The sequence below is a fragment of the Saccoglossus kowalevskii genome, chromosome 9 (genome assembly GCF_978046115.1).
Source record: "Saccoglossus kowalevskii chromosome 9, keSacKowa6.1, whole genome shotgun sequence".
Lineage (NCBI taxonomy): Eukaryota > Metazoa > Hemichordata > Enteropneusta > Harrimaniidae > Saccoglossus > Saccoglossus kowalevskii.
The window spans coordinates 15,282,126-15,305,525 of NC_140649.1; the positions used below are offsets into that span (position 1 = coordinate 15,282,126).

Consider the following 23,400-nt stretch of genomic DNA (forward strand, 5'->3'; position numbering starts at 1 on the left):
TTGGCGGTGAAAGCTCCAAATCCTAACCACAAGACATATGGGACGTTGTCGTATGAAGGCGTTTCCTATTTATCGGGAAAACCCAGGTAAGGCATATAATACGATACTTGTGACATGAACTGCACGTCGTGTATTATATATTCTCTTGTAATAAGGCAACAAATACGAGAGGCCAATTTATATCTTTTATTTAAATTGTCTTTGAGAATGTTGTACAAGCTGCGATGTTCAACTGACCAGGAATCTGAAACAGGTGTTCCCACACCGGGAATTGAACCCGGGCCTTGGCGGTGAAAGCGCCAAATGCTAACCACTACACACATGGGACGTTGTCGTATGAAGGCGTTTTCTATTTATCTTGAAAACACAAGTAAGGCATATAATACGATACTTGTGTCATCAACTGCACGTCCTGTATTATATATTCTCTTGTAATAAAGCAACAAATACGAGAGGCCAATTTATATCTTTTATTCAAATTGTCTTTGAGAATTTTGTACAAGCTGGGATGTTCAACTGACCAGGAATCTAAAACAGGGGTTTCACACACCGGGAATTGAACCCGAGCCTTGGCGGTGAAAGCGTCAAATCCTAACCACTAGACCATATGGGCCGACGACATTTGAAGGCGTTTCCTATTTATCGGGAAAACCCAAGTAAGGCATATAATACGATACTTGTGACATGAACTGCACGTCGAGTATTATATATTCTCTTGTAATAAGGCAATAAATACGAGAGGCCAATTTATATCTTTTAATTAAATTGTCTATGAGCATTTTATACAAGCTGCGATGTTCAACTGACCAGGAATATAAAACAGGTGTTCCCACACCGGGAATTGATCCCGGGCCTTGGCGGTCAAAGCGCCAAATCCTAACCACAAGACATATGGGACGTTGTCGTATGAAAGCGTTTCCTATTTATCGGGAAAACACAAGTAAGGCATATAATAGGATACTTGTGACATGAACTGCACGTCGTGTATTATATATTCTCTTGTAATAAGGCAACAAATACGAGACGCCAATTTATTTCTTTGAATTAAATTGTCTATGAGCATTTTATACAAGCAGCGATGTTCACTGACCAGAATCTAAAATAGCTGTTCCCACACCGGGAATTGAACCCGGGCCTTGGCGGTGAAAGCGCCAAATCCTAACCACTAGACCATATGGGACGTTGTCGTCTGAAGGCGTTTCCTATTTATCGGGAAAACACAAGTAAGGCATATAATAGGACACTTGTGACATGAACTGCACGTCGTGTATTATATATATTCTCTTGCAATAAGGCAACAAATACGAGAGGCCAATTTATATCTTTTAATTAAATTGTCTATGAGCATTTTATACAAGGTGCGATGTTCAACTGACCAGGAATCTAAAACAGGTGTTCCCACACCGGGAATTGAACACGGGCCTTTGCGGTGAAAGCGCCAAATCCTAACCACTAGACCATATAGGACGTTGACATTTGAAGGCGTTTCCTATTTATCGGGAAAACACAAGTAAGGCATGTAATAGGATACTTGTGACATGAACTGCACGTCGTGTATTATATATTCTCTTGTAATAAGGCAATAAATGCGAGAGGCCGATTTATATCTTTTAATTAAATTGTCTATGAGCATTTTATACAAGCTGCGATGTTCAACTGACCAGGAATATAAAACAGGTGTTCCCACACCGGGAATTGATCCCGGGCCTTAGCGGTGAAAGCGCCAAATCCTAACCACAAGACATATGGGACGTTGTCGTATGAAAGCGTTTCCTATTTATCGGGAAAACACAAGTAAGGCATATAATAGGATACTTGTGACATGAACTGCACGTCGTGTATTATATATTCTCTTGCAATAAGGCAACAAATACGAGAGGCCAATTTATATCTTTTAATTAAATTGTCTATGAGCATTTTATACAAGCTGCGATGTTCAACTGACCTGGAATCGAAAACAGGTGTTCCCACGCCGGGAATTAAAGCCGGGCCTTGGCGGTGAAAGCGCCAAATCCTAACCACAAGACCATATGGGACGATGACATTTGAAGGCGTTTCCTATTTATCAGGAAAACACAAGTATGGCATGCAATCGGATACTTGTGACATGAACTGCACGTCGTGTATTATATATTCTCTTGTAATAAGGCAACAAAGACGAGAGGCCAATTAATATATTTTAATTAAATTGTCTATGAGCATTTTATTCAAGCTGCGATGTTCAACTGACCAGGAATCTAAAACAGGTGTTCAAACACCGGGAATTGAACCCAGGCCTTGACGGTGAAAGCGCCAAATCTAACCACTAGACCATATGGGAAGTTGTCGTATGAAGGCGTTTCCTATTTATCGGGAAAACACAAGTAATGGCATATAATAGGATACTTGTGACATGAACTGCACGTCGTGTATTATATATTCTCTTGTAATAAGGCAACAAATACGAGAGGCCAATTTATATCTTTTAATTAAATTGTCTTTGTGAATTTTATACAAGCTGCGATGTTCAACTGACCAGGAATCTAAAACAGGTTTTCAAACACCGGGAATTGAACCCGGGCCTTGACGGTGAAAGCGCCAAATCTAACCACTAGACATATGGGACGTTGTCGTATGAAGGCGTTTCCTATTTATCGGGAAAACACAAGTAAGGCATATAATACGATACTTGTGTCATCAACTGCACGTCCTGTATTATATATTCTCTTGTAATAAAGCAACAAATACGAGAGGCCAATTTATATCTTTTATTCAAATTGTCTTTGAGAATTTTGTACAAGCTGCGATGTTCAACTGACCAGGAATCTAAAAGAGGTGTTCACACACCGGGAATTGAACCCGAGCCTCGGCGGTGAATGCGCCAAATCCTAACCACTAGACCATATGGGACGTTGTCATTTGAAGTCGTTTCCTATTTATCGGGAAAACACAAGTAAGGCATGTAATAGGATACTTGTGACATGAACTGCACGTCGTGTATTATATATTCTCTTGTAATAAGGCAATAAATACGAGAGGCCGATTTATATCTTTTAATTAAATTGTCCTATGAGCATTTTATACAAGCTGCGATGTTCAACTGACCAGGAATATAAAACAGGTGTTTCCCACACCGGGAATTGATCCCGGGCCTTGGCGGTGAAAGCGCCAAATCCTAACCACAAGACATATGGGACGTTGTCGTATGAAAGCGTTTCCTATTTATCGGGAAAACACAAGTAAGGCATATAATAGGATACTTGTGACATGAACTGCACGTCGTGTATTATATATTCTCTTGTAATAAGGCAACAAATACGAGACGCCAATTTATTTCTTTTAATTAAATTGTTTATGAGCATTTTATACAAGCAGCGATGTTCACTGACCAGGAATCTAAAATAGCTGTTCCCACACCGGGAATTGAACCCGGGCCTTGGCGGTGAAAGCGCCAAATCCTAACCACTATACCATATGGGACGTTGTCGTCTGAAGGCGTTTCCTATTTATCGGGAAAACACAAGTAAGGCATATAATAGGACACTTGTGACATGAACTGCACGTCGTGTATTATATATTCTCTTGCAATAAGGCAATAAATGCGAGAGGCCGATTTATATCTTTTAATTAAATTGTCTATGAGCATTTTATACAAGCTGCGATGTTCAACTGACCAGGAATATAAAACAGGTGTTCCCACACCGGGAATTGATCCCGGGCCTTGGCGGTGAAAGCGCCAAATCCTAACCACAAGACATATGGGACGTTGTCGTATGAAAGCGTTTCCTATTTATCGGGAAAACACAAGTAAGGCATATAATAGGATACTTGTGACATGAACTGCACGTCGTGTATTATATATTCTCCTGCAATAAGGCAACAAATACGAGAGGCCAATTTATATCTTTTAATTAAATTGTCTATGCTAATTTTATACAAGCTGCGATGTTCAACTGACCAGGAATCTAAAACAGGTGTTCCCACACCGGGAATTGAACCCGGGCCTTGGCGGTGAAAGCGCCAAATCCTAATCACTAGACACATGGGACGTTGTCGTATGAAGGCGTTTCCTATTTATCTTGAAAACACAAGTAATGCATATAATACGATACTTGTGTCATCAACTGCACGTCCTGTATTATATATTCTCTTGTAATAAAGCAACAAATACGAGAGGCCAATTTATATCTTTTATTCAAATTGTCTTTGAGAATTTTGTACAAGCTGCGATGTTCAACTGACCAGGAATCTAAAAGAGGTGTTCACACACCGGGAATTGAACCCGAGCCTCGGCGGTGAAAGCGCCAAATTCTAACCACTAGACCATATGGGACGTTGACATTTGAAGTCGTTTCCTATTTATCGGGAAAACACAAGTAAGGCATGTAATAGGATACTTGTGACATGAACTGCACGTCGTGTATTATATATTCTCTTGTAATAAGGCAATAAATACGAGAGGCCGATTTATATCTTTTAATTAAATTGTCTATGAGCATTTTATACAAGCTGCGATGTTCAACTGACCAGGAATATAAAACAGGTGTTCCCACACCGGGAATTGATCCCGGGCCTTGGCGGTGAAAGCGCCAAATCCTAACCACAAGACATATGGGACGTTGTCGTATGAAAGCGTTTCCTATTTATCGGGAAAACACAAGTAAGGCATATAATAGGATACTTGTGACATGAACTGCACGTCGTGTATTATATATTCTCTTGTAATAAGGCAACAAATGCGAGACGCCAATTTATTTCTTTGAATTAAATTGTCTATGAGCATTTTATACAAGCAGCGATGTTCACTGACCAGGAATCTAAAATAGCTGTTCCCACACCGGGAATTGAACCCGGGAATTGATCCCGGGCCTTGGCGGTGAAAGCGCCAAATCCTAACCACAAGACATATGGGACGTTGTCGTATGAAAGCGTTTCCCATTTATCGGGAAAACACAAGTAAGGCATATAATAGGATACTTGTGACATGAACTGCACGTCGTGTATTATATATTCTCTTGTAATAAGGCAACAAATACGAGACGCCAATTTATATCTTTGAATTAAATTGTCTATGAGCATTTTATACAAGCAGCGATGTTCACTGACCAGGAATCTAAAATAGCTGTTCCAACACCGGGAATTGAACCCGGGCCTTGGCGGTGAAAGCGCCAAATCCTAACCACTAGACCATATGGGACGTTGACATTTGAAGGCGTTTCCTATTTATCGGGAAAACACAAGTATGGCATACAATCTAATGATTGTGACATAAACTGTACGTCGTGTATTATATATTCTCTTGAAATAAGGCAATAAATACGAGAGGCCAATTTATATCTTTTAATTAAATTGTCTTTGTGAATTTTATACAAACTGCGATGTTCAACTGACCAGGAATCTAAAACAGGTATTCCCACACCGGGAATTGAAACCGTGCCTTGGCGGTGAAAGCGCCAAATCCTAACCACTAGACATATGGGACGTTGTCGTATGAAAGCGTTTCCTATTTATCGGGAAAACACAAGTAAGGCATATAATAGGATACTTGTGACATGAACTGCACGTCGTGTATTATATATTCTCTTGCAATAAGGCAACAAATACGAGACGCCAATTTATATCTTTTAATTAAATTGTCTATGCTAATTTTATACAAGCTGCGATGTTCAACTGACCAGGAATCTAAAACAGGTGTTCCCACACCGGGAATTGAACCCGGGCCTTGGCGGTGAAAGCGCCAAATCCTAATCACTAGACACATGGGACGTTGTCGTATGAAGGCGTTTCCTATTTATCTTGAAAACACAAGTAAGGCATATAATACGATACTTGTGTCATCAACTGCACGTCCTGTATTATATATTCTCTTGTAATAAAGCAACAAATACGAGAGGCCAATTTATATCTTTTATTCAAATTGTCTTTGAGAATTTTGTACAAGCTGCGATGTTCAACTGACCAGGAATCTAAAAGAGGTGTTCACACACCGGGAATTGAACCCGAGCCTCGGCGGTGAAAGCGCCAAATTCTAACCACTAGACCATATGGGACGTTGACATTTGAAGTCGTTTCCTATTTATCGGGAAAACACAAGTAAGGCATGTAATAGGATACTTGTGACATGAACTGCACGTCGTGTATTATATATTCTCTTGTAATAAGGCAATAAATACGAGAGGCCGATTTATATCTTTTAATTAAATTGTCTATGAGCATTTTATACAAGCTGCGATGTTCAACTGACCAGGAATATAAAACAGGTGTTCCCACACCGGGAATTGATCCCGGGCCTTGGCGGTGAAAGCGCCAAATCCTAACCACAAGACATATGGGACGTTGTCGTATGAAAGCGTTTCCTATTTATCGGGAAAACACAAGTAAGGCATATAATAGGATACTTGTGACATGAACTGCACGTCGTGTATTATATATTCTCTTGTAATAAGGCAACAAATGCGAGACGCCAATTTATTTCTTTGAATTAAATTGTCTATGAGCATTTTATACAAGCAGCGATGTTCACTGACCAGGAATCTAAAATAGCTGTTCCCACACCGGGAATTGAACCCGGGAATTGATCCCGGGCCTTGGCGGTGAAAGCGCCAAATCCTAACCACAAGACATATGGGACGTTGTCGTATGAAAGCGTTTCCCATTTATCGGGAAAACACAAGTAAGGCATATAATAGGATACTTGTGACATGAACTGCACGTCGTGTATTATATATTCTCTTGTAATAAGGCAACAAATACGAGACGCCAATTTATATCTTTGAATTAAATTGTCTATGAGCATTTTATACAAGCAGCGATGTTCACTGACCAGGAATCTAAAATAGCTGTTCCAACACCGGGAATTGAACCCGGGCCTTGGCGGTGAAAGCGCCAAATCCTAACCACTAGACCATATGGGACGTTGACATTTGAAGGCGTTTCCTATTTATCGGGAAAACACAAGTATGGCATACAATCTAATGATTGTGACATAAACTGTAAGTCGTGTATTATATATTCTCTTGAAATAAGGCAATAAATACGAGAGGCCAATTTATATCTTTTAATTAAATTGTCTTTGTGAATTTTATACAAACTGCGATGTTCAACTGACCAGGAATCTAAAACAGGTATTCCCACACCGGGAATTGAAACCGTGCCTTGGCGGTGAAAGCGCCAAATCCTAACCACTAGACATATGGGACGTTGTCGTATGAAAGCGTTTCCTATTTATCGGGAAAACACAAGTAAGGCATATAATAGGATACTTGTGACATGAACTGCACGTCGTGTATTATATATTCACAAGTAATAAGGCAACAAATACGAGACGCCAATTTATATATTTTAATTAAATTGTTATGCGCATTTTATACAGGCTGCGATGTTCAACTGACCAGGAATCTAAAGCAGGTGTTCCCACACCGGGAATTGAACCCGGGCCTTGGCGGTGAAAGCGCCAAATCCTAACCACAAGACATATGGAACGTTGTCGTATGAAGGCGTTTCCTATTTATCGGGAAAACACAAGTAAGGCATATAATAGGACACTTGTGACATGAACTGCACGTCGTGTATTATATATTCTCTTGCAATAAGGCAACAAATACGAGAGGCCAATTTATATCTTTTAATTCAATTGTCTATGAGCATTTTATACAAGCTGCGATGTTCAACTGACCAGGAATCTAAAACAGGTGTTCCCACACCGGGAATTGAACACGGGCCTTTGCGGTGAAAGCGCCAAATCCTAACCACTAGACCATATAGGACGTTGACATTTGAAGGCGTTTCCTATTTATCGGGAAAACACAAGTAAGGCATGTAATAGGATACTTGTGACATGAACTGCACGTCGTGTATTATATATTCTCTTGTAATAAGGCAATAAATACGAGAGGCCGATTTATATCTTTTAATTAAATTGTCTATGAGCATTTTATACAAGCTGCGATGTTCAACTGACCAGGAATATAAAACAGGTGTTCCCACACCGGGAATTGATCCCGGGCCTTGGCGGTGAAAGCGCCAAATCCTAACCACAAGACATATGGGACGTTGTCGTATGAAAGCGTTTCCTATTTATCGGGAAAACACAAGTAAGGCATATAATAGGATACTTGTGACATGAACTGCACGTCGTGTATTATATATTCTCTTGCAATAAGGCAACAAATACGAGAGGCCAAATTATATCTTTTAATTAAATTGTCTATGCTAATTTTATACATGCTGCGATGTTCAACTGACCAGGAATCTAAAACAGGTGTTCCCACACCGGGAATTGAACCCGGGCCTTGGCGGTGAAAGCGCCAAATCCTAATCACTAGACACATGGGACGTTGTCGTATGAAGGCGTTTCCTATTTATCTTGAAAACACAAGTAAGGCATATAATACGATACTTGTGTCATCATCTGCACGTCCTGTATTATATATTCTCTTGTAATAAAGCAACAAATACGAGAGGCCAATTTATATCTTTTATTCAAATTGTCTTTGAGAATTTTGTACAAGCTGCGATGTTCAACTGACCAGGAATCTAAAAGAGGTGTTCACACACCGGGAATTGAAGCCGAGCCTCGGCGGTGAAAGCGCCAAATTCTAACCACTAGACCATATGGGACGTTGACATTTGAAGTCGTTTCCTATTTATCGGGAAAACACAAGTAAGGCATGTAATAGGATACTTGTGACATGAACTGCACGTCGTGTATTATATATTCTCTTGTAATAAGGCAATAAATACGAGAGGCCGATTTATATCTTTTAATTAAATTGTCTATGAGCATTTTATACAAGCTGCGATGTTCAACTGACCAGGAATATAAAACAGGTGTTCCCACACCGGGAATTGATCCCGGGCCTTGGCGGTGAAAGCGCCAAATCCTAACCACAAGACATATGGGACGTTGTCGTATGAAAGCGTTTCCTATTTATCGGGAAAACACAAGTAAGGCATATAATAGGATACTTGTGACATGAACTGCACGTCGTGTATTATATATTCTCTTGCAATAAGGCAACAAATACGAGAGGCCAAATTATATCTTTTAATTAAATTGTCTATGCTAATTTTATACATGCTGCGATGTTCAACTGACCAGGAATCTAAAACAGGTGTTCCCACACCGGGAATTGAACCCGGGCCTTGGCGGTGAAAGCGCCAAATCCTAATCACTAGACACATAGGACGTTGTCGTATGAAGGCGTTTCCTATTTATCTTGAAAACACAAGTAAGGCATATAATACGATACTTGTGTCATCAACTGCACGTCCTGTATTATATATTCTCTTGTAATAAAGCAACAAATACGAGAGGCCAATTTATATCTTTTATTCAAATTGTCTTTGAGAATTTTGTACAAGCTGCGATGTTCAACTGACCAGGAATCTAAAAGAAGTGTTTACACACCGGGAATTGAACCCGGGAATTGAACCCGGGCCTTGGCGGTGAAAGCGCCACATCCTAACCACTAGACCATATGGGACGTTGACATTTGAAGGCGTTTCCTATTTATCGGGAAAACACAAGTATGGCATACAATCTAATGATTGTGACATAAACTGTAAGTCGTGTATTATATATTCTCTTGAAATAAGGCAATAAATACGAGAGGACAATTTATATCTTTTAATTAAATTGTCTTTGTGAATTTTATACAAACTGCGATGTTCAACTGACCAGGAATCTAAAACAGGTATTCCCACACCGGGAATTGAAACCGTGCCTTGGCGGTGAAAGCGCCAAATCCTAACCACTAGACATATGGGACGTTGTCGTATGAAAGCGTTTACTATTTATCGGGAAAACACAAGTAAGGCATATAATAGGATACTTGTGACATGAACTGCACGTCGTGTATTATATATTCACAAGTAATAAGGCAACAAATACGAGACGCCAATTTATATATTTTAATTAAATTGTCTATGCGCATTTTATACAGGCTGCGATGTTCAACTGACCAGGAATCTAAAGCAGGTGTTCCCACACCGGGAATTGAACCCGGGCCTTGGCGGTGAAAGCGCCAAATCCTAACCACTAGACCATATAGGACGTTGACATTTGAAGGCGTTTCCTATTTATCGGGAAAACACAAGTAAGGCATGTAATAGGATACTTGTGACATGAACTGCACGTCGTGTATTATATATTCTCTTGTAATAAGGCAATAAATACGAGAGGCCGATTTATATCTTTTAATTAAATTGTCTATGCTAATTTTATACATGCTGCGATGTTCAACTGACCAGGAATCTAAAACAGGTGTTCCCACACCGGGAATTGAACCCGGGCCTTGGCGGTGAAAGCGCCAAATCCTAATCACTAGACACATAGGACGTTGTCGTATGAAGGCGTTTCCTATTTATCTTGAAAACACAAGTAAGGCATATAATACGATACTTGTGTCATCAACTGCACGTCCTGTATTATATATTCTCTTGTAATAAAGCAACAAATACGAGAGGCCAATTTATATCTTTTATTCAAATTGTCTTTGAGAATTTTGTACAAGCTGCGATGTTCAACTGACCAGGAATCTAAAAGAAGTGTTTACACACCGGGAATTGAACCCGGGAATTGAACCCGGGCCTTGGCGGTGAAAGCGCCACATCCTAACCACTAGACCATATGGGACGTTGACATTTGAAGGCGTTTCCTATTTATCGGGAAAACACAAGTATGGCATACAATCTAATGATTGTGACATAAACTGTAAGTCGTGTATTATATATTCTCTTGAAATAAGGCAATAAATACGAGAGGACAATTTATATCTTTTAATTAAATTGTCTTTGTGAATTTTATACAAACTGCGATGTTCAACTGACCAGGAATCTAAAACAGGTATTCCCACACCGGGAATTGAAACCGTGCCTTGGCGGTGAAAGCGCCAAATCCTAACCACTAGACATATGGGACGTTGTCGTATGAAAGCGTTTCCTATTTATCGGGAAAACACAAGTAAGGCATATAATAGGATACTTGTGACATGAACTGCACGTCGTGTATTATATATTCACAAGTAATAAGGCAACAAATACGAGACGCCAATTTATATATTTTAATTAAATTGTCTATGCGCATTTTATACAGGCTGCGATGTTCAACTGACCAGGAATCTAAAGCAGGTGTTCCCACACCGGGAATTGAACCCGGGCCTTGGCGGTGAAAGCGCCAAATCCTAACCACTAGAATATATGGGACGTTGTCGAATGAAGGCGTTTAATATTTATCGGGAAAACACAAGTATGGCATACAATCGGATGCTTGTGACATGATCTGAATGTCGAATATTATCTTGTAATCAAGCCAACAAATACGAGAAGCTAATTTATATCTTTTAATTAAATTGTCTATGATAATTTTATACAAGCTGCGATGTTTAACTGACCAGGAATCTATAACAGGTGTTCCCACACCGGGAATTGAACCCGGGCCTTGGCGGTGAAAGCGCCAAATCCTAATCACTAGACCATTTGGGACGTTGTCGTATGAAGGCGTTTCCTACTTATCGGGAAAACACAAGTATGGCATACAATCGGATACTTGTAACATGAACTGCACGTCGTGTATTATATATTCTCTTGTAATAAGGCAACAAATGCGAGACACCAATTTATATCTTTTAATTAAATTGTCTATGAGCATTTTATACAAGCTGCGATGTTCAACTGACCAGGAATATAAAACAGGTGTTCCCACACCGGGAATTGATCCCGGGCCTTGGCGGTGAAAGCGCCAAATTCTAACCACTAGACCATATGGGACGTTGACATTAGAAGTCGTTTCCTATTTATCGGGAAAACACAAGTAAGGCATGTAATAGGATACTTGTGACATGAACTGCACGTCGTGTATTATATATTCTCTTGTAATAAGGCAATAAATACGAGAGGCCGATTTATATCTTTTAATTAAATTGTCTATGAGCATTTTATACAAGCTGTGATGTTCAACTGACCAGGAATATAAAACAGGTGTTCCCACACCGGGAATTGATCCCGGGCCTTGGCGGTGAAAGCGCCAAATCCTAACCACAAGACATATGGGACGTTGTCGTATGAAAGCGTTTCCTATTTATCGGGAAAACACAAGTAAGGCATATAATAGGATACTTGTGACATGAACTGCACGTCGTGTATTATATATTCTCTTGCAATAAGGCAACAAATACGAGAGGCCAAATTATATCTTTTAATTAAATTGTCTATGCTAATTTTATACATGCTGCGATGTTCAACTGACCAGGAATCTAAAACAGGTGTTCCCACACCGGGAATTGAACCCGGGCCTTGGCGGTGAAAGCGCCAAATCCTAATCACTAGACACATAGGACGTTGTCGTATGAAGGCGTTTCCTATTTATCTTGAAAACACAAGTAAGGCATATAATACGATACTTGTGTCATCAACTGCACGTCCTGTATTATATATTCTCTTGTAATAAAGCAACAAATACGAGAGGCCAATTTATATCTTTTATTCAAATTGTCTTTGAGAATTTTGTACAAGCTGCGATGTTCAACTGACCAGGAATCTAAAAGAAGTGTTTACACACCGGGAATTGAACCCGGGAATTGAACCCGGGCCTTGGCGGTGAAAGCGCCACATCCTAACCACTAGACCATATGGGACGTTGACATTTGAAGGCGTTTCCTATTTATCGGGAAAACACAAGTATGGCATACAATCTAATGATTGTGACATAAACTGCACGTCGTGTATTATATATTCTCTTGAAATAAGGCAACAAATACGAGACGCCAATTTATATATTTTAATTAAATTGTCTATGCGCATTTTATACAGGCTGCGATGTTCAACTGACCAGGAATCTAAAGCAGGTGTTCCCACACCGGGAATTGAACCCGGGCCTTGGCGGTGAAAGCGCCAAATCCTAACCACTAGACCATATAGGACGTTGACATTTGAAGGCGTTTCCTATTTATTGGGAAAACACAAGTAAGGCATGTAATAGGATACTTGTGACATGAACTGCACGTCGTGTATTATATATTCTCTTGTAATAAGGCAATAAATACGAGAGGCCGATTTATATCTTTTAATTAAATTGTCTATGCTAATTTTATACATGCTGCGATGTTCAACTGACCAGGAATCTAAAACAGGTGTTCCCACACCGGGAATTGAACCCGGGCCTTGGCGGTGAAAGCGCCAAATCCTAATCACTAGACACATAGGACGTTGTCGTATGAAGGCGTTTCCTATTTATCTTGAAAACACAAGTAAGGCATATAATACGATACTTGTGTCATCAACTGCACGTCCTGTATTATATATTCTCTTGTAATAAAGCAACAAATACGAGAGGCCAATTTATATCTTTTATTCAAATTGTCTTTGAGAATTTTGTACAAGCTGCGATGTTCAACTGACCAGGAATCTAAAAGAAGTGTTTACACACCGGGAATTGAACCCGGGAATTGAACCCGGGCCTTGGCGGTGAAAGCGCCACATCCTAACCACTAGACCATATGGGACGTTGACATTTGAAGGCGTTTCCTATTTATCGGGAAAACACAAGTATGGCATACAATCTAATGATTGTGACATAAACTGTAAGTCGTGTATTATATATTCTCTTGAAATAAGGCAATAAATACGAGAGGACAATTTATATCTTTTAATTAAATTGTCTTTGTGAATTTTATACAAACTGCGATGTTCAACTGACCAGGAATCTAAAACAGGTATTCCCACACCGGGAATTGAAACCGTGCCTTGGCGGTGAAAGCGCCAAATCCTAACCACTAGACATATGGGACGTTGTCGTATGAAAGCGTTTCCTATTTATCGGGAAAACACAAGTAAGGCATATAATAGGATACTTGTGACATGAACTGCACGTCGTGTATTATATATTCACAAGTAATAAGGCAACAAATACGAGACGCCAATTTATATATTTTAATTAAATTGTCTATGCGCATTTTATACAGGCTGCGATGTTCAACTGACCAGGAATCTAAAGCAGGTGTTCCCACACCGGGAATTGAACCCGGGCCTTGGCGGTGAAAGCGCCAAATCCTAACCACTAGAATATATGGGACGTTGTCGAATGAAGGCGTTTAATATTTATCGGGAAAACACAAGTATGGCATACAATCGGATGCTTGTGACATGATCTGAATGTCGAATATTATCTTGTAATCAAGCCAACAAATACGAGAAGCTAATTTATATCTTTTAATTAAATTGTCTATGATAATTTTATACAAGCTGCGATGTTTAACTGACCAGGAATCTATAACAGGTGTTCCCACACCGGGAATTGAACCCGGGCCTTGGCGGTGAAAGCGCCAAATCCTAATCACTAGACCATTTGGGACGTTGTCGTATGAAGGCGTTTCCTACTTATCGGGAAAACACAAGTATGGCATACAATCGGATACTTGTAACATGAACTGCACGTCGTGTATTATATATTCTCTTGTAATAAGGCAACAAATGCGAGACACCAATTTATATCTTTTAATTAAATTGTCTATGAGCATTTTATACAAGCTGCGATGTTCAACTGACCAGGAATATAAAACAGGTGTTCCCACACCGGGAATTGATCCCGGGCCTTGGCGGTGAAAGCGCCAAATCCTAACCACAAGACATATGGGACGTTGTCGTATGAAAGCGTTTCCTATTTATCGGGAAAACACAAGTAAGGCATATAATAGGATACTTGTGACATGAACTGCACGTCGTGTATTATATATTCTCTTGCAATAAGGCAACAAATACGAGAGGCCAATTTATATCTTTTAATTAAATTGTCTATGAGCTTTTTATACAAGCTGCGATGTTCAACTGACCAGGAATCCAAAACAGGTGTTCCCACACCGGTTATTGAACCCGGGCCTTTGCGGTGAAAGCGCCAAATCCTAACCACTATACCATATGGGACGTTGACATTTGAAGGCGTTTCCTATTTATCGGGAAAACACAAGTATGGCATACAATCGTGTGATTGTGACATGAACTGTAAGTCGTGTATTATATATTCTCTTGAAATAAGTCAATAAATACGAGAGGCCAATTTATATCTTTTAATTAAATTGTCTTTATGAATTTTATACAAACTGCGATGTTCAACTGACCAGGAATCTAAAACAGGTATTCCCACACCGGGAATTGATCCCGGGCCTTGGCGGTGAAAGTGCCAAATCCTAACAACTAGACCATATGGGACATAGACATATGAAGGCGTTTCTTATTTATCGGGAAAACACAAGTAAGGCATGTAATAGAATACTTGTGACATGAACTGCACGTCGTGTATTATATATTCTCTTGTAATAAGGCAACAAATACGAGACACCAATTTATATCTTTTAATTAAATTGTCTATGAGCATTTTATACAAGCTGCGATGTTCAACTGACCAGGAATATAAAACAGGTGTTCCCACACCGGGAATTGATCCCGGGCCTTGGCGGTGAAAGCGCCAATTCCTAACCACAAGACATATGGGACGTTGTCGTATGAAAGCGTTTCCTATTTATCGGGAAAACACAAGTATGGCATACAATCGGATGCTTGTGACATGATCTGAATGTCGAATATTATCTTGTAATCAAGCCAACAAATACGAGAAGCTAATTTATATCTTTTAATTAAATTGTCTATGCTAATTTTATACAAGCTGCGATGTTCAACTGACCAGGAATATAAAACAGGTGTTCCCACACTGGGAATTGATCCCGAGCCTTGGCGGTGAAAGCGCCAAATCCTAGCCACAAGACATATGGGACGTTGTCGTATGAAGGCGTTTCCTATTTATCGGGAAAACACAAGTAAGGCATATAAGAGGATACTTGTGACATGAACTGCACGTCCTGTATTATATATTCTCTTGTAATAAAGCAACAAATACGAGAGGCCAATTTATATCTTTTATTCAAATTGTCTTTGAGAATTTTGTTCAAGCTGCGATGTTCAACTGACCAGGAATCTAAAACAGTTGTTCACACACCGGGAATTGAACCCGAGCCTAGGCGGTGAAAGCGCCAAATCCTAACCACTAGACCATATGGGACGTTGACCTTTGAAGGCTTTTCCTATTTATCGGGAAAACACAAGTAAGGCATGTAATAGGATACTTGTGACATGAACTGCACGTCGTGTATTATATATTCTCTTGTAATAAGGCAATAAATACGAGAGGCCGATTTATATCTTTTAATTAAATTGTCTATGAGCATTTTATACAAGCTGCGATGTTCAACTGACCAGGAATATAAAACAGGTGTTCCCACACCGGGAATTGATCCCGGGCCTTGGCGGTGAAAGCGCCAAATCCTAACCAAAAGACATATGGGACGTTGTCGTATGAAAGCGTTTCCTATTTATCGGGAAAACACAAGTAAGGCATATAATAGGATACTTGTGACATGAACTGCACGTCGTGTATTATATATTCTCTTGTAATAAAGCAACCAATACGAGACGCCAATTTATATCTTTGAATTAAATTGTCTATGAGCATTTTATACAAGCAGCGATGTTCACTGATCAGGAATCTAAAATAGCTGTTCCCACGCCGGGAATTGAACCCGGATCTTGGCGGTGAAAGCGCCAAATCCTAACCACTAGACCATATGGGACGTTGACATTTGAAGGCGTTTCCTATTTATCGGGAAAACACAAGTATGGCATACAATCGAATGATTGTGACATGAACTGTAAGTCGTGTATTATATATTCTCTTGAAATAAGGCAATAAATACGAGAGGCCAATTTATATCTTTTAATTAAATTGTCTTTGTGAATTTTATACAAACTGCGATGTTCAACTGACCAGGAATCTAAAACAGATATTCCCACACCGGGAATTGAACCCGTGCCTTGGCGGTGAAAGCGCCAAATCCTAACCACTAGACCATATGGGACGTTGACATAAGAAGGCGTTTCTTACTTATCAGGAAAACACAAGTAAGGCATGTAATAGAATACTTGTGACATGAACTGCACGTCGTGTATTATATATTCTCTTGTAATAAGGCAATAAATACGAGAGGCCGATTTATGTCTTTTAATTAAATTGTCTATGCTAATTTTATACATGCTGCGATGTTCAACTGACCAGGAATCTAAAACAGGTGTTCCCACACCGGGAATTGAACCCGGGCCTTGGCGGTGAAAGCGCCAAATCCTAATCACTAGACACATAGGACGTTGTCGTATGAAGGCGTTTCCTATTTATCTTGAAAACACAAGTAAGGCATATAATACGATACTTGTGTCATCAACTGCACGTCCTGTATTATATATTCTCTTGTAATAAAGCAACAAATACGAGAGGCCAATTTATATCTTTTATTCAAATTGTCTTTGAGAATTTTGTACAAGCTGCGATGTTCAACTGACCAGGAATCTAAAAGAAGTGTTTACACACCGGGAATTGAACCCGGGAATTGAACCCGGGCCTTGGCGGTGAAAGCGCCACATCCTAACCACTAGACCATATGGGACGTTGACATTTGAAGGCGTTTCCTATTTATCGGGAAAACACAAGTATGGCATACAATCTAATGATTGTGACATAAACTGTAAGTCGTGTATTATATATTCTCTTGAAATAAGGCAATAAATACGAGAGGACAATTTATATCTTTTAATTAAATTGTCTTTGTGAATTTTATACAAACTGCGATGTTCAACTGACCAGGAATCTAAAACAGGTATTCCCACACCGGGAATTGAAACCGTGCCTTGGCGGTGAAAGCGCCAAATCCTAACCACTAGACATATGGGACGTTGTCGTATGAAAGCGTTTCCTATTTATCGGGAAAACACAAGTAAGGCATATAATAGGATACTTGTGACATGAACTGCACGTCGTGTATTATATATTCACAAGTAATAAGGCAACAAATACGAGACGCCAATTTATATATTTTAATTAAATTGTCTATGCGCATTTTATACAGGCTGCGATGTTCAACTGACCAGGAATCTAAAACAGGTGTTCCCACACCGGGAATTGAACCCGGGCCTTGGCGGTGAAAGCGCCAAATCCTAATCACTAGACACATAGGACGTTGTCGTATGAAGGCGTTTCCTATTTATCTTGAAAACACAAGTAAGGCATATAATACGATACTTGTGTCATCAACTGCACGTCCTGTATTATATATTCTCTTGTAATAAAGCAACAAATACGAGAGGCCAATTTATATCTTTTATTCAAATTGTCTTTGAGAATTTTGTACAAGCTGCGATGTTCAACTGACCAGGAATCTAAAAGAAGTGTTTACACACCGGGAATTGAACCCGGGAATTGAACCCGGGCCTTGGCGGTGAAAGCGCCACATCCTAACCACTAGACCATATGGGACGTTGACATTTGAAGGCGTTTCCTATTTATCGGGAAAACACAAGTATGGCATACAATCTAATGATTGTGACATAAACTGTAAGTCGTGTATTATATATTCTCCTGAAATAAGGCAATAAATACGAGAGGACAATTTATATCTTTTAATTAAATTGTCTTTGTGAATTTTATACAAACTGCGATGTTCAACTGACCAGGAATCTAAAACAGGTATTCCCACACCGGGAATTGAAACCGTGCCTTGGCGGTGAAAGCGCCAAATCCTAACCACTAGACATATGGGACGTTGTCGTATGAAAGCGTTTCCTATTTATCGGGAAAACACAAGTAAGGCATATAATAGGATACTTGTGACATGAACTGCACGTCGTGTATTATATATTCACAAGTAATAAGGCAACAAATACGAGACGCCAATTTATATATTTTAATTAAATTGTCTATGCGCATTTTATACAGGCTGCGATGTTCAACTGACCAGGAATCTAAAGCAGGTGTTCCCACACCGGGAATTGAACCCGGGCCTTGGCGGTGAAAGCGCCAAATCCTAACCACTAGAATATATGGGACGTTGTCGAATGAAGGCGTTTAATATTTATCGGGAAAACACAAGTATGGCATACAATCGGATGCTTGTGACATGATCTGAATGTCGAATATTATCTTGTAATCAAGCCAACAAATACGAGAAGCTAATTTATATCTTTTAATTAAATTGTCTATGATAATTTTATACAAGCTGCGATGTTTAACTGACCAGGAATCTATAACAGGTGTTCCCACACCGGGAATTGAACCCGGGCCTTGGCGGTGAAAGCGCCAAATCCTAATCACTAGACCATTTGGGACGTTGTCGTATGAAGGCGTTTCCTACTTATCGGGAAAACACAAGTATGGCATACAATCGGATACTTGTAACATGAACTGCACGTCGTGTATTATATATTCTCTTGTAATAAGGCAACAAATGCGAGACACCAATTTATATCTTTTAATTAAATTGTCTATGAGCATTTTATACAAGCTGCGATGTTCAACTGACCAGGAATATAAAACAGGTGTTCCCACACCGGGAATTGATCCCGGGCCTTGGCGGTGAAAGCGCCAAATCCTAACCACAAGACATATGGGACGTTGTCGTATGAAAGCGTTTCCTATTTATCGGGAAAACACAAGTAAGGCATATAATAGGATACTTGTGACATGAACTGCACGTCGTGTATTATATATTCTCTTGTAATAAAGCAACCAATACGAGAGGCCAATTTATATCTTTTAATTAAATTGTCTATGAGCTTTTTATACAAGCTGCGATGTTCAACTGACCAGGAATCCAAAACAGGTGTTCCCACACCGGTAATTGAACCCGGGCCTTTGCGGTGAAAGCGCCAAATCCTAACCACTATACCATATGGGACGTTGACATTTGAAGGCGTTTCCTATTTATCGGGAAAACACAAGTATGGCATACAATCGTGTGATTGTGACATGAACTGTAAGTCGTGTATTATATATTCTCTTGAAATAAGTCAATAAATACGAGAGGCCAATTTATATCTTTTAATTAAATTGTCTTTATGAATTTTATACAAACTGCGATGTTCAACTGACCAGGAATCTAAAACAGGTATTCCCACACCGGGAATTGATCCCGGGCCTTGGCGGTGAAAGTGCCAAATCCTAACAACTAGACCATATGGGACATAGACATATGAAGGCGTTTCTTATTTATCGGGAAAACACAAGTAAGGCATGTAATAGAATACTTGTGACATGAACTGCACGTCGTGTATTATATATTCTCTTGTAATAAGGCAACAAATACGAGACACCAATTTATATCTTTTAATTAAATTGTCTATGAGCATTTTATACAAGCTGCGATGTTCAACTGACCAGGAATATAAAACAGGTGTTCCCACACCGGGAATTGATCCCGGGCCTTGGCGGTGAAAGCGCCAATTCCTAACCACAAGACATATGGGACGTTGTCGTATGAAAGCGTTTCCTATTTATCGGGAAAACACAAGTATGGCATACAATCGGATGCTTGTGACATGATCTGAATGTCGAATATTATCTTGTAATCAAGCCAACAAATACGAGAAGCTAATTTATATCTTTTAATTAAATTGTCTATGCTAATTTTATACAAGCTGCGATGTTCAACTGACCAGGAATATAAAACAGGTGTTCCCACACTGGGAATTGATCCCGAGCCTTGGCGGTGAAAGCGCCAAATCCTAGCCACAAGACATATGGGACGTTGTCGTATGAAGGCGTTTCCTATTTATCGGGAAAACACAAGTAAGGCATATAAGAGGATACTTGTGACATGAACTGCACGTCCTGTATTATATATTCTCTTGTAATAAAGCAACAAATACGAGAGGCCAATTTATATCTTTTATTCAAATTGTCTTTGAGAATTTTGTTCAAGCTGCGATGTTCAACTGACCAGGAATCTAAAACAGTTGTTCACACACCGGGAATTGAACCCGAGCCTAGGCGGTGAAAGCGCCAAATCCTAACCACTAGACCATATGGGACGTTGACCTTTGAAGGCTTTTCCTATTTATCGGGAAAACACAAGTAAGGCATGTAATAGGATACTTGTGACATGAACTGCACGTCGTGTATTATATATTCTCTTGTAATAAGGCAATAAATACGAGAGGCCGATTTATATCTTTTAATTAAATTGTCTATGAGCATTTTATACAAGCTGCGATGTTCAACTGACCAGGAATATAAAACAGGTGTTCCCACACCGGGAATTGATCCCGGGCCTTGGCGGTGAAAGCGCCAAATCCTAACCAAAAGACATATGGGACGTTGTCGTATGAAAGCGTTTCCTATTTATCGGGAAAACACAAGTAAGGCATATAATAGGATACTTGTGACATGAACTGCACGTCGTGTATTATATATTCTCTTGTAATAAAGCAACCAATACGAGACGCCAATTTATATCTTTGAATTAAATTGTCTATGAGCATTTTATACAAGCAGCGATGTTCACTGATCAGGAATCTAAAATAGCTGTTCCCACGCCGGGAATTGAACCCGGATCTTGGCGGTGAAAGCGCCAAATCCTAACCACTAGACCATATGGGACGTTGACATTTGAAGGCGTTTCCTATTTATCGGGAAAACACAAGTATGGCATACAATCGAATGATTGTGACATGAACTGTAAGTCGTGTATTATATATTCTCTTGAAATAAGGCAATAAATACGAGAGGCCAATTTATATCTTTTAATTAAATTGTCTTTGTGAATTTTATACAAACTGCGATGTTCAACTGACCAGGAATCTAAAACAGATATTCCCACACCGGGAATTGAACCCGTGCCTTGGCGGTGAAAGCGCCAAATCCTAACCACTAGACCATATGGGACGTTGACATAAGAAGGCGTTTCTTACTTATCAGGAAAACACAAGTAAGGCATGTAATAGAATACTTGTGACATGAACTGCACGTCGTGTATTATATATTCTCTTGTCATAAGGCAATAAATACGAGAGGCCGATTTATATCTTTTAATTAAATTGTCTATGAGCATTTTATACAAGCTGCGATGTTCAACTGACCAGGAATCTAAAACAGGTTTTCAAACACCGGGAATTGAACCCGCGCCTTGACGGTGAAAGCGCCAAATCTAACCACTAGACCATATGGGACGTTGTCGTATGAAGGCGTTTCCTATTTATCGGGAAAACACAAGTATGGCATACAATCGGATGCTTGTGACATGATCTGAATGTCGAATATTATCTTGTAATCAAGCCAACAAATATGAGAAGCTAATTTATATCTTTTAATTAAATTGTCTATGATAATTTTATACAAGCTGCGTTGTTTAACTGACCAGGAATCTATAACAGGTGTTCCCACACCGAGAATTGAACCCGGGCCTTGGCGGTGAAAGCGCCAAATCTTAATCACTAGACCATATGGGACGTTGTCGTATGAAGGCGTTTCCTATTTATCGGGAAAACACAAGTAAGGCATATAATAGGACACTTGTGACATGAACAGCACGTCGTGTATTATATATTCTCTTGTAATAAGGCAACATATACGAGAGGGCAATTTATATATTTTAATTAAATTGTCTATGAGCATTTTATACAAGCTGCGATGTTCAACTGACCAGGAATCTAAAACAGGTTTTCAAACACCGGGAATTGAACCCGCGCCTTGACGGTGAAAGCGCCAAATCTAACCACTAGACCATATGGGACGTTGTCGTATGAAGGCGTTTCCTATTTATCGGGAAAACACAAGTAAGGCATGTAATAGGATACTTGTGACATGAACTGCACGTCGTGTATTATATATTCTCTTGTAATAAGGCAACAAATACGAGAGGCCAATTTATATGTTTTATTTAAATTGTCTATGAGCATTTTATACAAGCTGCGATGTTCAACTGACCAGGAATCTAAAACAGGTGTTCCCACACCGGGAATTGAACCCGGGCCTTGGCGGTGAAAGCGCCAAATCCTAATCACTAGACCATATGCGACGTTGTCGTATGAAGGCGTTTCCTATTTATCGGGAAAACACAAGTATGGCATACAATCGGATACTAGTCACATGAACTGCACGTCGTGTATTATATATTCTCTTGTAATAAGGCAACAAAGACGAGAGGCCAATTGATATATTTGAATTATATTGTCTTTGAGAATTTTGTACAAGCTGCGATGTTCAACTGACCAGGAATCTAAAACAGGTGTTCCCACACTGGGAATTGAACCCTAGCCTCGGCGGTGAAAGCGCCAAATCCTAACCACTAGACCATATGGGACGACGACATTTGAAGGCGTTTCCTATTTATCGGGAAAACACAAGTATGGCATACAATCGGATGATTGTGACATGAACTGCACGTCGTGTATTATATATTCTCAAGTAATAAGGCAACAAAGACGAGAGGCCAATTTATTAATTTTAATTAAATTGTCTATGAGCATTTTATACAAGCTGCGATGTTCAACTGACCAGGAATCTAAAACAGGTGTTCCCACACCAGGAATTGAACCCGGGCCTTGGCGGTG

At 39.6% G+C, this 23,400-nt stretch overlaps 8 non-coding genes across 8 annotated transcripts; all 8 read right to left on the minus strand.

Annotated features, from left to right (window-relative positions):
- Positions 1 to 1,108: 1,108 nt before the first annotated feature.
- On the minus strand, positions 1,109 to 1,180 carry TRNAE-UUC (transfer RNA glutamic acid (anticodon UUC)). The gene has a single exon. It is a non-coding gene; the product is annotated as a tRNA-Glu (tRNA).
- Positions 1,181 to 3,387: 2,207 nt separating this feature from the next.
- On the minus strand, positions 3,388 to 3,459 carry TRNAE-UUC (transfer RNA glutamic acid (anticodon UUC)). Its single transcript has one exon. It is a non-coding gene; the product is annotated as a tRNA-Glu (tRNA).
- Positions 3,460 to 5,104: 1,645 nt separating this feature from the next.
- On the minus strand, positions 5,105 to 5,176 carry TRNAE-UUC (transfer RNA glutamic acid (anticodon UUC)). Its single transcript has one exon. It is a non-coding gene; the product is annotated as a tRNA-Glu (tRNA).
- Positions 5,177 to 6,821: 1,645 nt separating this feature from the next.
- Positions 6,822 to 6,893, minus strand: TRNAE-UUC (transfer RNA glutamic acid (anticodon UUC)). The gene has a single exon. It is a non-coding gene; the product is annotated as a tRNA-Glu (tRNA).
- A 3,068-nt stretch (positions 6,894 to 9,961) lies between these two features.
- Positions 9,962 to 10,033, minus strand: TRNAE-UUC (transfer RNA glutamic acid (anticodon UUC)). The gene has a single exon. It is a non-coding gene; the product is annotated as a tRNA-Glu (tRNA).
- A 2,794-nt stretch (positions 10,034 to 12,827) lies between these two features.
- Positions 12,828 to 12,899, minus strand: TRNAE-UUC (transfer RNA glutamic acid (anticodon UUC)). The gene has a single exon. It is a non-coding gene; the product is annotated as a tRNA-Glu (tRNA).
- Positions 12,900 to 16,811: 3,912 nt separating this feature from the next.
- On the minus strand, positions 16,812 to 16,883 carry TRNAE-UUC (transfer RNA glutamic acid (anticodon UUC)). The gene has a single exon. It is a non-coding gene; the product is annotated as a tRNA-Glu (tRNA).
- Positions 16,884 to 21,661: 4,778 nt separating this feature from the next.
- On the minus strand, positions 21,662 to 21,733 carry TRNAE-UUC (transfer RNA glutamic acid (anticodon UUC)). Its single transcript has one exon. It is a non-coding gene; the product is annotated as a tRNA-Glu (tRNA).
- Positions 21,734 to 23,400: the final 1,667 nt, after the last annotated feature.